The sequence below is a fragment of the Pinus tabuliformis genome, chromosome 6 (genome assembly GCF_031772625.1).
Source record: "Pinus tabuliformis cultivar Carrire ecotype Pingquan chromosome 6, CPIR1, whole genome shotgun sequence".
Classification (NCBI taxonomy): Eukaryota; Viridiplantae; Streptophyta; class Pinopsida; order Pinales; family Pinaceae; genus Pinus; species Pinus tabuliformis.
Genome location: NC_142292.1, coordinates 38,586,581 through 38,599,611, shown reverse-complemented (window position 1 = coordinate 38,599,611; position 13,031 = coordinate 38,586,581). Strand labels below are relative to the sequence as shown.

Here is a 13,031-nt window from a genome sequence, read left to right as displayed (position 1 = left end):
GCTATTCATTTCATATCTGAAAAGAGAAAGTTGAATTCCCTTTACACTAACTAGCTTGGAAAATCTTACTCCTTTGAAATTCTTAATGGTAAGAAGAGAAAATAATTTGATATTATCATTGACCATAATAGACTAGGTTTCGGCTAGTTACTCATGCTAATCCAAGGCACTGAAACTATAAGAAAGTCTTAGTTGGTTTGAGCCATTAAAAAAGCACTCGAAATCTAGTCCTTTCATGGGAAGAGTTCATTACTACTTTTATCTCCTACAAGAGTTTCATCTTTCAACATATCTGCAACAACAAATCATTTGAACACTTCAAATTCCAATAAAAACATAAAACCTCTAAAAGAACAAAGTTTACTTACATTCCGAGAATAGATGAAGCATGTGAAATATATTATGAGAAATAAAATGAGTTTTACTAGAAGACATTTATTAACCAACTTTGATTCAAGACTTTGATACGGTTTCCCAGAAAATGAAAAAGTTAGTTTTAGTGGGAGATTAATTATATTGGTTGGTGATTTGGGACAATTGCCACTAGTTATGGATAAACGTCATCAAATAGTGGTTGAAATTGTGAGTCAAAATTTTGAAATAAATATCTTGTATATTCATTCTAACCTACCTATCTTATATATTAATTCCTTGAAAAAAAAAATATATTATTAGTACGTTAGATTGAAGGGTGGAAAGGATGAATTATTATTATTAAAAAGTTTCTATTATCATGACAATAAAACACCTCGAAATAGTGGTTGACACTTCCAGTGGAAATGTATATATGAATTTAGTTGATAATAAAGTAGCGAGGGCATTTCTTGGTTCAAGGGATGTGGGTTCCATTTCCTGGAAAATCCTATTTAATACATCAAAACATCCTAGCGACTTTGAGAGTCCCCTACGTGGAGTTGACCGACATCAGAGCATAATCAACCATTGACTTCATTGCCATCGACGTGTATAAATAAAAAAGTTGACCTCATTTCCTGAAGTAAAAACAGAAGGCATAGCGTGGATAATCAATTTGCGAGATTGTGATTATAGATTTTACCCTCAAACTACAAAGAAATATAATTAGGGGCGAAAGTGTGTTCGTTGGTGAGGTAGTTTCTAAAATAGGTTCTTCTGGCAGACTCATAACATAAGTAATGGAAAAATAATTGTTCCAATTTGGAGATGAACAAACAACTGACGTAAAATGACAGGTGATTAGTGAAGATGGAAGCGAAGAAATTAATGTGTACCTTCATTCCAAATTTTTGAGAAAATCAGAGTTTTATGAAGCCTGGCTTTCTAATCGCTGGTCTTTGGATGAGGAACCCCGTGAACTCAAGATATGAAGCTCAGTTAGTTCAGAGATTTATCTCAGAAGTTTTCAGCTCATGTACTCGTGTGAAGCGGACGAAGGCTTTTGTTTCTCGGATGTGGATGAAGCCCTAGATGTTCTACCACTTGTTTCCCAACTGCTATTTCATGAGGGCATAGAGCAATGAATGAAATATTTGGAAGGTGTTCGTTGGAGTCCATGGCAAGAAACCAAACTTCGAGCCATGTTATCCTCCTTGCAGATAAAATTTTTGTCGGAATTAGCTGCCAGAATTGGTATCATAAACATTTTGACGGAATTAGCTGCCAGAATTGGTATGATAAACATTTTGCCAGAATTAGCTGCCATAATTGGTATGATAAACATTTTGCCGGAATTAGCTGCCATAATTCGTATGAGCATGCACAAATAAGATCCTAGCAATTTAGATTTAGCTTCCAGAGTTGGTATGAGCCGCAATTTAGATTTAGCTTCCAGAGTTGGTATGAGCCGGCACAAATCAGATCCTGGGAATTTAGAATTAGTTTCCAGAATTGGTATGATAAACATTTTTCCGGAATTAGCTACCAGAATTGGTATGAGCCCGCACAAATCAGATCTTGGAAATTTAGATATGGTGAAAGAGACTTTGAAAGACATACCGTTGTCTACGATTTCTAGTGGAACAACCAATATTCTACCTCACACAGAAGTGGATAAATATATTGTAGGATACTTTGAGGCCGCACGTACATCCTCACATAAGGTTGTTGCTGCTACCTGCAGGTTTGCACTGTTAGACGAGTTTCATGCCATCGTAGAATGTATTAGAATCAACGAGGATAGTAACATGGAAGAACCGACTCTTAGTGCTTGGTCTACCCTGCCGTGGCTGTTTGATGTTATTAGGCATCGTGATGAGAAGATCTATCAAACGTTTGTTAATTTTTTTTGCGAGAATGATTACCTTCGTGATTATGTCAGACACAGTCGGTTTGGTGTGACTTTAAAGCTGATATTTTACTTGACCAAATTCTAAATGCAATGGAAAATGGGGAGATAATTATGCCTGCTTCATTTAGGGTTTCTTTCCTAACCAATTCGCTATATCCCATCGCTCTGTTGATTTTCAAACACCCTTTGAAGTGTGAGAAATATGGGCATTGGAGAAAGGAATTATGAATGTGGGTGACACCCTTCCACTCCCTGCTCAGAAATTCATTTACGACTTTTGGAAAGACGCATTAAAACGACTATCAGTGGACAGCAGTAATGCGTTGAAGTGGTGGGATCATAAATTGCAGGATGCCATTAAGAATGGGATTATTAGATAAAACTTGTCGCATATAGTGGATCATTTTATATGGGTCTCTTTACATTTTATGCTTCAGGATTTCGTTGTTGAGGTGAAACATTTTCTTAGGTTCAGTGAATAGTTTAATTATTAATGATTTTGCATAGGTTATGTTTTGTATTATATAAAACATTTTCATCCAACGTATAGATTCGACATTTACTATATTATCTTATTGTTGGTAGTTTTATAGTATTTCAAAGTGAACAATTTTATTTTTATTGATTTTGGATTGCTGTTGGATAGAAGTAAATTCATATTTTTATCTTCTTGAAAAACTTTCATCAACAACGGGCTTTGAAAAATAAATTCCCTAATTAATGCTAATAATCCTTTAGACATTTAGAGATCTCCACTAATGTTCCTCTATAGAAGCACTTTTACACTAGTGCGGAACTTTGGGCATATGGGATTAAGATTTATGAACATTGTTGGCACATGGGATATTTACAAACCTACGACTTGAATTGACCTTTTCAGCAACACCCATGAAGTAAGTGAAGTCTCACTTAAGCTGCTAATGGATGACTTTCAGAACCAGGTTTTTGCAGTCTAGGGGTATTGTTATGTGGTTGTGACACATTGCTCCTAACCAGCACACACTACAACACCTTTCCATCTCAAACTGAAGAGCTCATCATCTAAATCGAACCGTGCCACTAATAGCTCAATCTGATATCGTATGTGAAAGTTATGACCCGTTGAAGCTTTTGAGAAATAACTAAAAGTATTGTAGGTAGGACCCACATGGAGGACATATGGCACTGACATCAGTAGTATAGATGATAACATCAGCAAGGTGACGTGTAAGTATAGTTGGGAGGGAGCCAATCGAGATATGGCATGTGGTAGGTGACATCAGCATGACATTAGAAACCTAGTCACCATTATGAGCCAATTAGGGCGTGCCATGTGGTGCCTAGTTAGTGGCATGTCGGTTTTCTTAATGAGGTGATGATTTACACCATTGGAGCAACAATGGCGACCAAATTGTTGCTTGATTACATTTTCAAAATAACTAGTGGAGAAAAAATTATAATAAAAAGAATTCAAAATCAACCGACCCAACATGAGCGGGACTACCACCTGGTTCACCGGCCCGAAAAAAAACGACAAACAACCAACACACAAAGCCAATGGGACTCAAACTAGCGATGGGTGGTCGATCAATGACCCAACAAAGGGTCTATTGCCAATTGGCCAAGTGGCCTCTAGTGGAATTTTTGTTTCCCGGGAACTGTTTAACCCCACAATCCACAAACCACTGAATAGTAGGAGAGAGCGTGAAACCCAGCTACCTCATCACTACCTACGAAACTCTGTGAGGCCAAAACCACGTGTTGTGGGGAAAATTTTTTCCAGAAAGATTCCTTAGAATCTTAGGGGAATATTCTTGTATATAAGTTTTTGGGGAATCTAAAAGATTCCCTAGAGCTCCAGAGATCACCAACACATAACATGGTCGACTTTATAATAATTTTACATAATCTTTCACCACGAATTCAATTGTTCAATCCATTTATTTAGCAAAGGTGTGGATTTTCAAGTCATCTCCATAAGTGGAGGTATAATGTGTCATTTTATAATTGTATGCAATTGGATTTTGCTAAAGATTAATGAAAGATACCTCACCAAATTGAGCAGATCTTGAAGATGTAACCCACACTAGGTGCACTTTGTTATCAACTTGTTTGTGTCTTTGTTTCTCATGGTTTCCTTTTAAATTTCCTATTCTTTTATGTGTATGAATTCATGGTTACATGCTCTTTTAAATGAAATTACTTATGCATCATTGAAGTGAAAATATCGAGATCAAGTTTGGTATCAGAACAGTTCCTCTATCGATGGGAATTGCAAGTGTATGATAACCAAGGAGAATCTCCATAGAGGTAAAGGAAAACTTAAATCATTTGATCCAAAAGCAGGGCATGTAACACGAAAAATGAAAATGGTAGAATAAAATGCTCAGTTGGAGGAAGAACGAATTTTTCACAAGGCCCTTTCGAACACATTCGACAAAGTTAACCAGATGATTATGCCTTCATAAATCAAGGAGCAGGAGGAAAATATCCTCTTGAACCCACATTTCCATCTGCTAGTGAATATTCCACTTCTTCCTCATCTTCTCATCCTTCGAAAAATAGAAAAAAAAACTTTTTCAAGTTGGATGTCAAGTTTAATTTTCCTATGTATAATGGAGAATCTAATGCAGAAAAGCTAGATAACTGGATAAGACAAGTTGAAGGATATTTTCGCATACAATGAATTGAAGAGGATGAGCCCAAGATCCAGTTAGCATCTCTTCGATTGGATGGAACCACTTTAGTATGGTGGGAAAAAAAACTGCAGAATGGTGGTAAGACAAGTCGTAATTTTCTTTCATCTTGGTCAGAGTTTGTTTCTTCTTTAACAGGACAATTTTACCCATTGGGATACAGATAAAAGGCCATGATGGAATGGAAACATTTGGAACAATGTAAAGTTCAAAATGTTCATAATTTTAAAGAGGAGATTAGGAAACAAGCACTAGCATTAAACATTCCATTAGACTCTCCTAAGACTTTGATGAAATAAATTGGCTCTTTGCATAATTATTTGCATCATTCGTGGTTATTATTTGAACATATAACTCTTGATGAAGCTAGTGTGAAGGTTTTACATCTTGAAATAAAGGGGAAGCATCGGCAAGATGACTGCCCAAACATAAAAACAATAGTTAAGAGAAAGGAAGGAAGGCCCTCTTGCACTCATTGTGAGAAATAAGGGCATGATGAGGAGAATTACTAAGAATTGTATCTAGAATTAAGGCCAAAGAGGAATGTAGAAAAGTGAAGCAGAATACAATCACTACTGTGAAATAAGGCCAAGAATATGAATTAGAGGATGGAGAAAAGATCGTAGTTGCAAGATATGTAGGAATTTTACCAATTGACCAAGGATATGACTCATGTGATGAGATGAATATTGTAGCTCTCAGCATAGTAGGTGATGAACCTATTGACTTGTGTCCTGATTCACGCGTTGAGATAAGGATTTCAGTAGATGTTGGGCCAAATATGTGATTGGCACCAGAGACAACGTGGCTCCAAGAACTCAAAGAGATCAACTAAAGTATTCAAGCAAAGAATGTTGAACTAAGGAAACTCCTATAAGAAGCAGAGGAGGAGAAAAAAAGGTTACAACGTTAATTATCAGCCAAGAACGAGGCCTTAGAAAAGTTACAACGTAATAAGCCTGAAGTAAAAGGTGATTTTTCAATTTCAAGTTCTCTTGATGATGATGATTTCACTACTTTTGAAAAACACACTATAGGAATTGGATAAAAAATGATGAAGACAATGAGGTGTCAAGGAAAGGGCCTTGAATTTAATGACCAGGGCATTGTGAATCCTATCAAAGTGGAGGAATTTCCTCTTGGTTATGTCAGAAATGATCAAAATCTCTTCAGCTGCTAGAATTATCCAAGATTTTTTACTTTTGTGATGTTAGCATAATTGCAGATGAAAGAGCATAAAGAAACCACATGTTCATACATGAAGGAAGATGAAACATAACAACAACCATCAAATCATGTACACAAATGCATTGATAGCAGAGTTCACCGAGTGTGGGTTATGTCTCATGGCCCCATGGAAAATTTTAGGGGCTAATATTCACAAGTGGGCTAATTTTTCCAACATTTTTCCAAAAAAAATATTCGCCAATTTTCATTTTTTATAAAAATGATTTGCCATAATTTTACAATATAAAATTATTTTACCTTAAAAATTGCCAACATTATATAGAGAGTATATATAAACTCATTATAAATTTGAATAATTTTACAAATACGTCAATAAAAATTATACAAATTTCATATTAGGGACTAGTGAGATTCACCAACGTTTTTAAACTTTAAAATAATTTTCCATCCTCAAAATTTTCCTTGCATGGCCCTGGTGTTAGAGTGGGGAGGCCGCTTCATTAATGTTTTAAGATGATGATGAGTACATAGTGCATTCCTTTTCATTACAGGGACTCCCTCAATCATAGTGGAATGTCTCTTGATGAGAGGTTCTCAGGAACTCTCACTCATATGGGAAAATTCCCTCGTCAAGAGTGGCATGTCTCTCCACGTGATGTTCTATAGGAACTCTCACTCAAATGGGAATTCCTTCAACATGAGAAGATAATAAAATATCACATGATGTGGCATACAAGTATCCCTCAACATAATCATAATCAGGTATCTCAACAACAAAAACATCATCTCAACATATCAAAAGAAAGCATGACATAACTACATCATATACCTACACTTTTTGGGATGGCTGAAAAATGAAAAGCTCAGCTACTGGGACGGACACTACTATTGAATTCATAACACAAAATCATTTGAAACAACTGTTGGACACCTAATCCTAAAGGGTTAGTGTGGAAGCCGAAAAGACTAAGCAGTCCAAGAGACCTTGGGATCTGAAACCCAAGACTCACAACATTGTATTATAAATGTACATCTATTGTTAATAAAAAATGAACTCACTAATTTATCTTTCACACTCTTTTGCTCTCCATGTGAGTTTAACATGGTATCAGAGCCACTTGTTTTTCTGTGGCCTGTTATGTGCACGTCAGTCCTGCACCTCTGCTCATAATTCTGTGTCTGAGCTGCTCATACCTGAGCGCTGCCTCTGTCATGCGTTTCATTCTCTGCCCTGACACTGCGCCCTCTGCCCTGCTGACTGAGCGATTCCTGAGCGATTCTCTGCGCATATAGCGCTGCCACTGCTGGAGACTGCGCCCTCTGTCCTTGTAGATGACTGTCCTGAGCGCCTCTGGAGACTGCGCCCTCAGATCATAAGTAATTGGTATGCGTTTTGATATTGAATGTATTTCCTGAGTGTGAGCGTTGATGCATTCATGTATTTCCTAAGCCTGAGCGTTGATGCGTGACCTGGTGCATTTGAACTGCTACATGTGTTTGAATGGTATGGTATTTTGTGATATATATCCACTGTGGAAAATTTCCTGCGTTTGTCGAAGTTATAGCATTTGCATTTCTCCCGAGAGTAGTATAAGTTGTGTTCTGAGTCGATATTCACAGTAAGCATGTCTCTCGTTCCACGCCTCTTCGGTAGCTGATCAAGCGTTTTCGAATCCCGTGGGCTGGTTTGTGCTTACTGGAGCGGAGACCGAGAATGCTATAAGTTATAACGACGGGAATGTTGTCATCAAGTTTCGACGTTCCGATTTGCATAGAAGTACTCCTCAGCTTTAGGAAATTCTCCAGGCTGTCGACTTGCTGGAGCTACTGTTCTGTGGGCATGGATTTCTGTCACCTGTTGTTGAAATATTTCCCATGAAATGCTTTCTGATTCATACTCATCTATCAACCTAACGAGAGTTTGTCTGTCAGGACTGATTGTCTTCCTGAATCCTTCAAATCGTCTGTGGCCCTGAACAGCCTTGGCCATATTTCCATCATAGGTGTAAACAAAAACATCACTTTCTAACGCCATTATGTAATCCAAACCTGCTAATCTGTTTTGATAATCCTTCAATGGCTCAAGTTCTTCTTCAGTGGTCAAGCTTAAATGAGTGTATACATTTGGAAAATGCTTCTGAAGGGACTCTAAACTTCCATTCCCATAAAGCTTCCCTGCTACTATGAATATCTTGGTCGATGAGGGATAGCCCAAAGCCTTAAAAAAAAAAAGGCCCGTCTCATGAGGAGTCAAAGGGCAGCTTCCCTATATGCGCCTTTCTTCTTGGTATCAATGTATGGTGACTTATCCCGTATTCTACTTAGAAGAGTTTGAGATAGCCGCTCAATTGGCTTAGTAAACTTCAGTGCCTGGTAATTTACACGGCAGCGGAGTTTCTGAATTGAATCAGGAAGGTCATTATTTGCAAGACGGGCATCAGTATGTGTAAAATACAACACCTTATGTTGTTTCAGCAGAGGAAGCATCTAAAAATTGGCTGTCTGAGCATTGACACTGTTTTGATCTTGAAACGCCGGAATCTACTTTAGTCAAATAGAAAGCGCCAGGCCGCAGCAAACTGAGCTGAGAAGTTGAAACGAAGTCCTTTGCTCCGTACAGAGTTTCCATCCGCTTCAAGTTTTCCACGAAATCTTCAGAAAGAAACTCGTTACGAGAATCAAGTTTGTCTATGCATTGTTCAAATTTTATATGTGCTTAACATTTGAATCGCCTCAAATCATAGCTGTTTAAAGCCTGAAGCCGTTGAAGTTGTGGAGACCCACATAAAACCATATAATGATAACGAGACAATTACTCTATTGGGTACTGCTCTCTGTCTCAGTCTTGAGACTATAAAAGGCGGAACTTCCAAGTTTTTACAGGATTTCAAGGAAAATAAGTCTGGTCCTGACAACAATTTGATTGGTCAATTTGGTGTAGGATTCAATACTACTTTTGTCGTTGCTGACAAGATTGTTGTATCAACAAAAAGCCCGAAGTCTGATAAGCAGTGTGTGTGGGAAAGAAACCATCAACTGGCTCGTGTTTGGGTTTTGAAATTCATACACTGTTCACCGCACCACATTTTTGACAAGATATGTATTTCCTCCATTAGAAAGGCTGAGTGCATACTTTGGTGGTTGATAAATTATTGTTTGAAAGTCGAATGCTTTGTATTTTGCACAAGTCCATATTATCTTTGCTGTAGCAGACTCTTTTAGAGATGCCAAGTTGAATTGGTTAAAATGATTTTGGTGATTGAAGTCGAAGAGTTCTTGCCTGTTTATTTTCAGAAACTTTGTTTCAGTTCTGTGGCTTTAATTTGAGAAGACAGTTGGTTCCAGACCTAAAGCAATCTTTCTAAAGTTGGTTCCTGACCTGCATAGGCCAACTTTGTATTTTCTACAACGACTTCCATAAAGAATGATCTAGCCCCAAGGCTACAAAATTGTATTTTCTGTGGTTACACTTATCTACAGCCACTGTTCTTCCTAACATTTGCTGAATTTAAAGAACAGAATCTCTGAAAGTCTGGTGATATTTGTATAATTTTGACAGTTTCAAGATATCTCTGGTTGATTTTTCCCTTTAAGCTATAGGGCTCTCTTGTGCAACTTGAAGATATTTAGCAGCTTACATTTTTCTGTGGGATTTGGAAATTTTTAAGGTGTAGAAAAATGGCTAAGCTTGAAAGAATATTAGAATTATTGAGAACTTTAATCATGTCCACTGCTAACAGCACAATCAAAATTAACAAAGCCTCTCTTTCAGACATTCAAACATGTCTGCAATATGCACAAGAAAAGATAGAGTTTTTGCAGCTTGAATCACAACTACAGCAGGAATAATTACAGCAGTGGAGTCATCATTCTGAACCTGTTTCTGTTCAGAGGATTGAAACAGACTCCCATAAACAACAAGTCAATAATGTTACCATTCATTCAAATAAAGCAGCAGTTGTACATGCAGATGCAAAAACTCAGTCTGCACTTCCCAAGCCCATCATCAGACCTTGGGAATAGCTTGTCCATAACAAGCACAGAACTAGTCTTGGATATGACCAGGACTTGTCCTTTCATATTCCAGACTACGCCAAGCCCATTCAGTTTCAGAGTGCTAGTTTCATTTATGACAGTTCACCTGCTCCTCATGACAGCTCACCTCCAGCTGTTCCAGATTCTGCCCCTCTTCCACAGCAACAACAACAACAAAAACAACAGATCGTGAAATGCCAACACTGTGATCGAGTTGGCCATTTGAAAGATCATTGTTTTGATCTTCATCCATGTAAGCACTGTCATAAAACCAGTCATTCTTCAAACAAATGCTTCAAAAACAAACATCCTGCAAGAACAAAGATTCATCTTGGATGGATCGCTTCTTGGCAATGGGCATCAACAACCAAGAAGATATTCCAAACACATGTCAGAACTTGTTCCAGAGTATTGAATAGTCTTGCAGTTGATTTTTCTCCATCTTCTCACCTTGTATCTGACAGGGGGGAAATGATGGTCATCTACAAGCTTCAAAGTCACTTCAAGCGAGCCTGAGCCACAACCTGCCACACCAGTTTCAAAGTTGTAGTCAAAGACAAAGATGCCTGAACATGCCTTCAGTTGGCAATCTGGGACACTTCCTCTAGCAGAAGACTTCAGCTTCTTGCCAGTTTTGGAAGCATTCCAGGAATTGTAGAGTTGTTGGTCATCCTTAAACCATCACAGATTAAGAACACTTCCTCTAGCAGAAGACTCCAGCTTCTCACCAGTTTTGGAAGAGTTCCAGGAATTGCATTAAGCATTCCAGAGTTGTTGGTCATCCTTAAACCATCACAGATTGAGAACACTTCCTCTAGCAGAAAACTTCAGTTTCTTGCCAGTGTTGGAAGAGTTCTGGGAACTGCACTAAGCGTTCCAGCGTTGGTGGTCATCCTTAAACCACCACCCTTTTTACCAACATTTCATAGAGCACATTCAGCCTACTGCTGCCATGTATTTTTTTGCACATTTTGTATTACAACTCTTTTCTTGGACTCATACATAACCCTTCAGATTAAGGGGGGGAATGTTGGACACCTAATCCTAAAGGGTTAGTGTGGAAGCCGAAAAGACTAAGCATTCCAAGAGACCTTGGGATCTGAAACCCAAGAGTCATAGCATTGTATTATAAATGTACATCTATTGTTAATAAAAAATGAACTCACTAATTTATCTTTCACGCTCTTTTGCTCTCCATGTGAGTTTAACAACAACTATAAACTTTTCCCCTTTCTAACACTGTCAAATTCTAGACCCTTGAGGATCTTGAAGATTCCCCCAAGTATTTCTTCCGAAAGATGGCTGAAAAATCCACTTCTCGGATGAAAATTATGAGCACACCACTACACTCCATGTGAAATTATGTGAAAAATGACTATAAAGTCATCATGATTCCAGTGATGGAAAAAATCAGCCTCCAAGGGAATCTTTTATATTCCCCAAGATTCCCCAAATATTCCTTGCTGCAAAACACCTAAATTTATGCTGATCAAATATATATTCTGACTGCATGGTTGGACTCCTAGTTTGAAAACGTGTAAAAATTATTATAAGCTTGAGAAATTATCTCACTGGCACCTCTGGCCCTCAAGAGAATATTTTTGGCATCTAAGTATATTCTATACTGCTGGGTCACAACCCATGCATCTCATGGTTCAACTCCCATTCATGTACCAATGTCCTCCAGGTTCCAGTCTCCGCCCTCCGCTTCACTAGTCTACTCCCCCCCACCTCACCCTCTCATTCCATGGAAAATGAGGCAAGTTTTTATATTAAATAGTTGGCGAAGTATACAAATAATAGGTCGTTGGCCTGCTGGTAGCTCGACGGATGAAGTGGGAAGTTGAACGGGTTCAAAAACTCTCTCAGACCGAAGATCTCATCATTCAAAGTCCAATGACATGAATGAAAGCTCAATCCAACATCGTATGTGAATGTTGTGGCACACTGAACTTTTTGAAAAACAACTAAAAATTTTGTAGGTAACACCCAGAGGGAGGTGTTATACAGGTAAATGACCTCCTCACCAGCTCAGAGGAGAAAGACATGATGACTGAAGGGCTGACCAAGTTCATAGGCCCAGTTGCCAAGCTAACGTTGTCCAACCACTAGGAACCTACTTTATAAAGCTTCCTAGCAAGGCTAAGGGTGCATTAATGCCTAAGGTAACTCTGTCTGTTACCTCAGGAAGAGTGTTAGTGAACCTTAATGAGTTTCTATGGGTTAAGGGAACAAGTTGACCGAGAAATATCCTAAGTTTCTCTTTTATGGTAGCTCACAAAAGTAGGGAAACATCAAACCTTGACTTGTTTGGAGGAATTACCAATTCCTAATGGAGTATACAAATGCGAAAGAGAAAAAATGCATGGAAAAATCACTCCTTTTTCCTAATGGAACTCGTGAAGGACTTTGAAACCCTATCCTCACATGCTATATATGTAGGGCTAGGGTCATTGTGAAAGAGTTCAAACCATTTGAAAGGATTACTATTTGACTATCCAGGAGAGTCTTAGACAAAGGCATCAGAAGAGGTTAAGAAGGGAAAGAGAGAGAGAGGAGCTGGAGGGCCAAGGGAAGGTTGATACAACCGCTGGTTGTAATCACTCTTTCTACATCAATATAGAACTAAAATTGTATTTTCCACTCCATGATGTTGGTAGTCTAACATTTTTATATGTTTATGCAATATCGTTAGCATGAGTGGCTTAGATATATGCAACTAGATATCTTAATATGTTCATGCATTGTTTATCAGGGTTTTATTCTTTGATATTACGCTTTTCTTTTCTATTTGTAGGTTGTGATATGAAGCTAGCTCAAAGGTCTTCTGCCTAGCTACATTGCACTCTCCAGCAACACCACACTAA

At 38.1% G+C, this 13,031-nt stretch overlaps 1 pseudogene; it reads right to left on the bottom strand.

The window, feature by feature from the left end:
• Nucleotides 1-7,876: 7,876 nt before the first annotated feature.
• Nucleotides 7,877-8,616, bottom strand: LOC149257102 (O-fucosyltransferase 19 pseudogene; annotated as a pseudogene).
• Nucleotides 8,617-13,031: the final 4,415 nt, after the last annotated feature.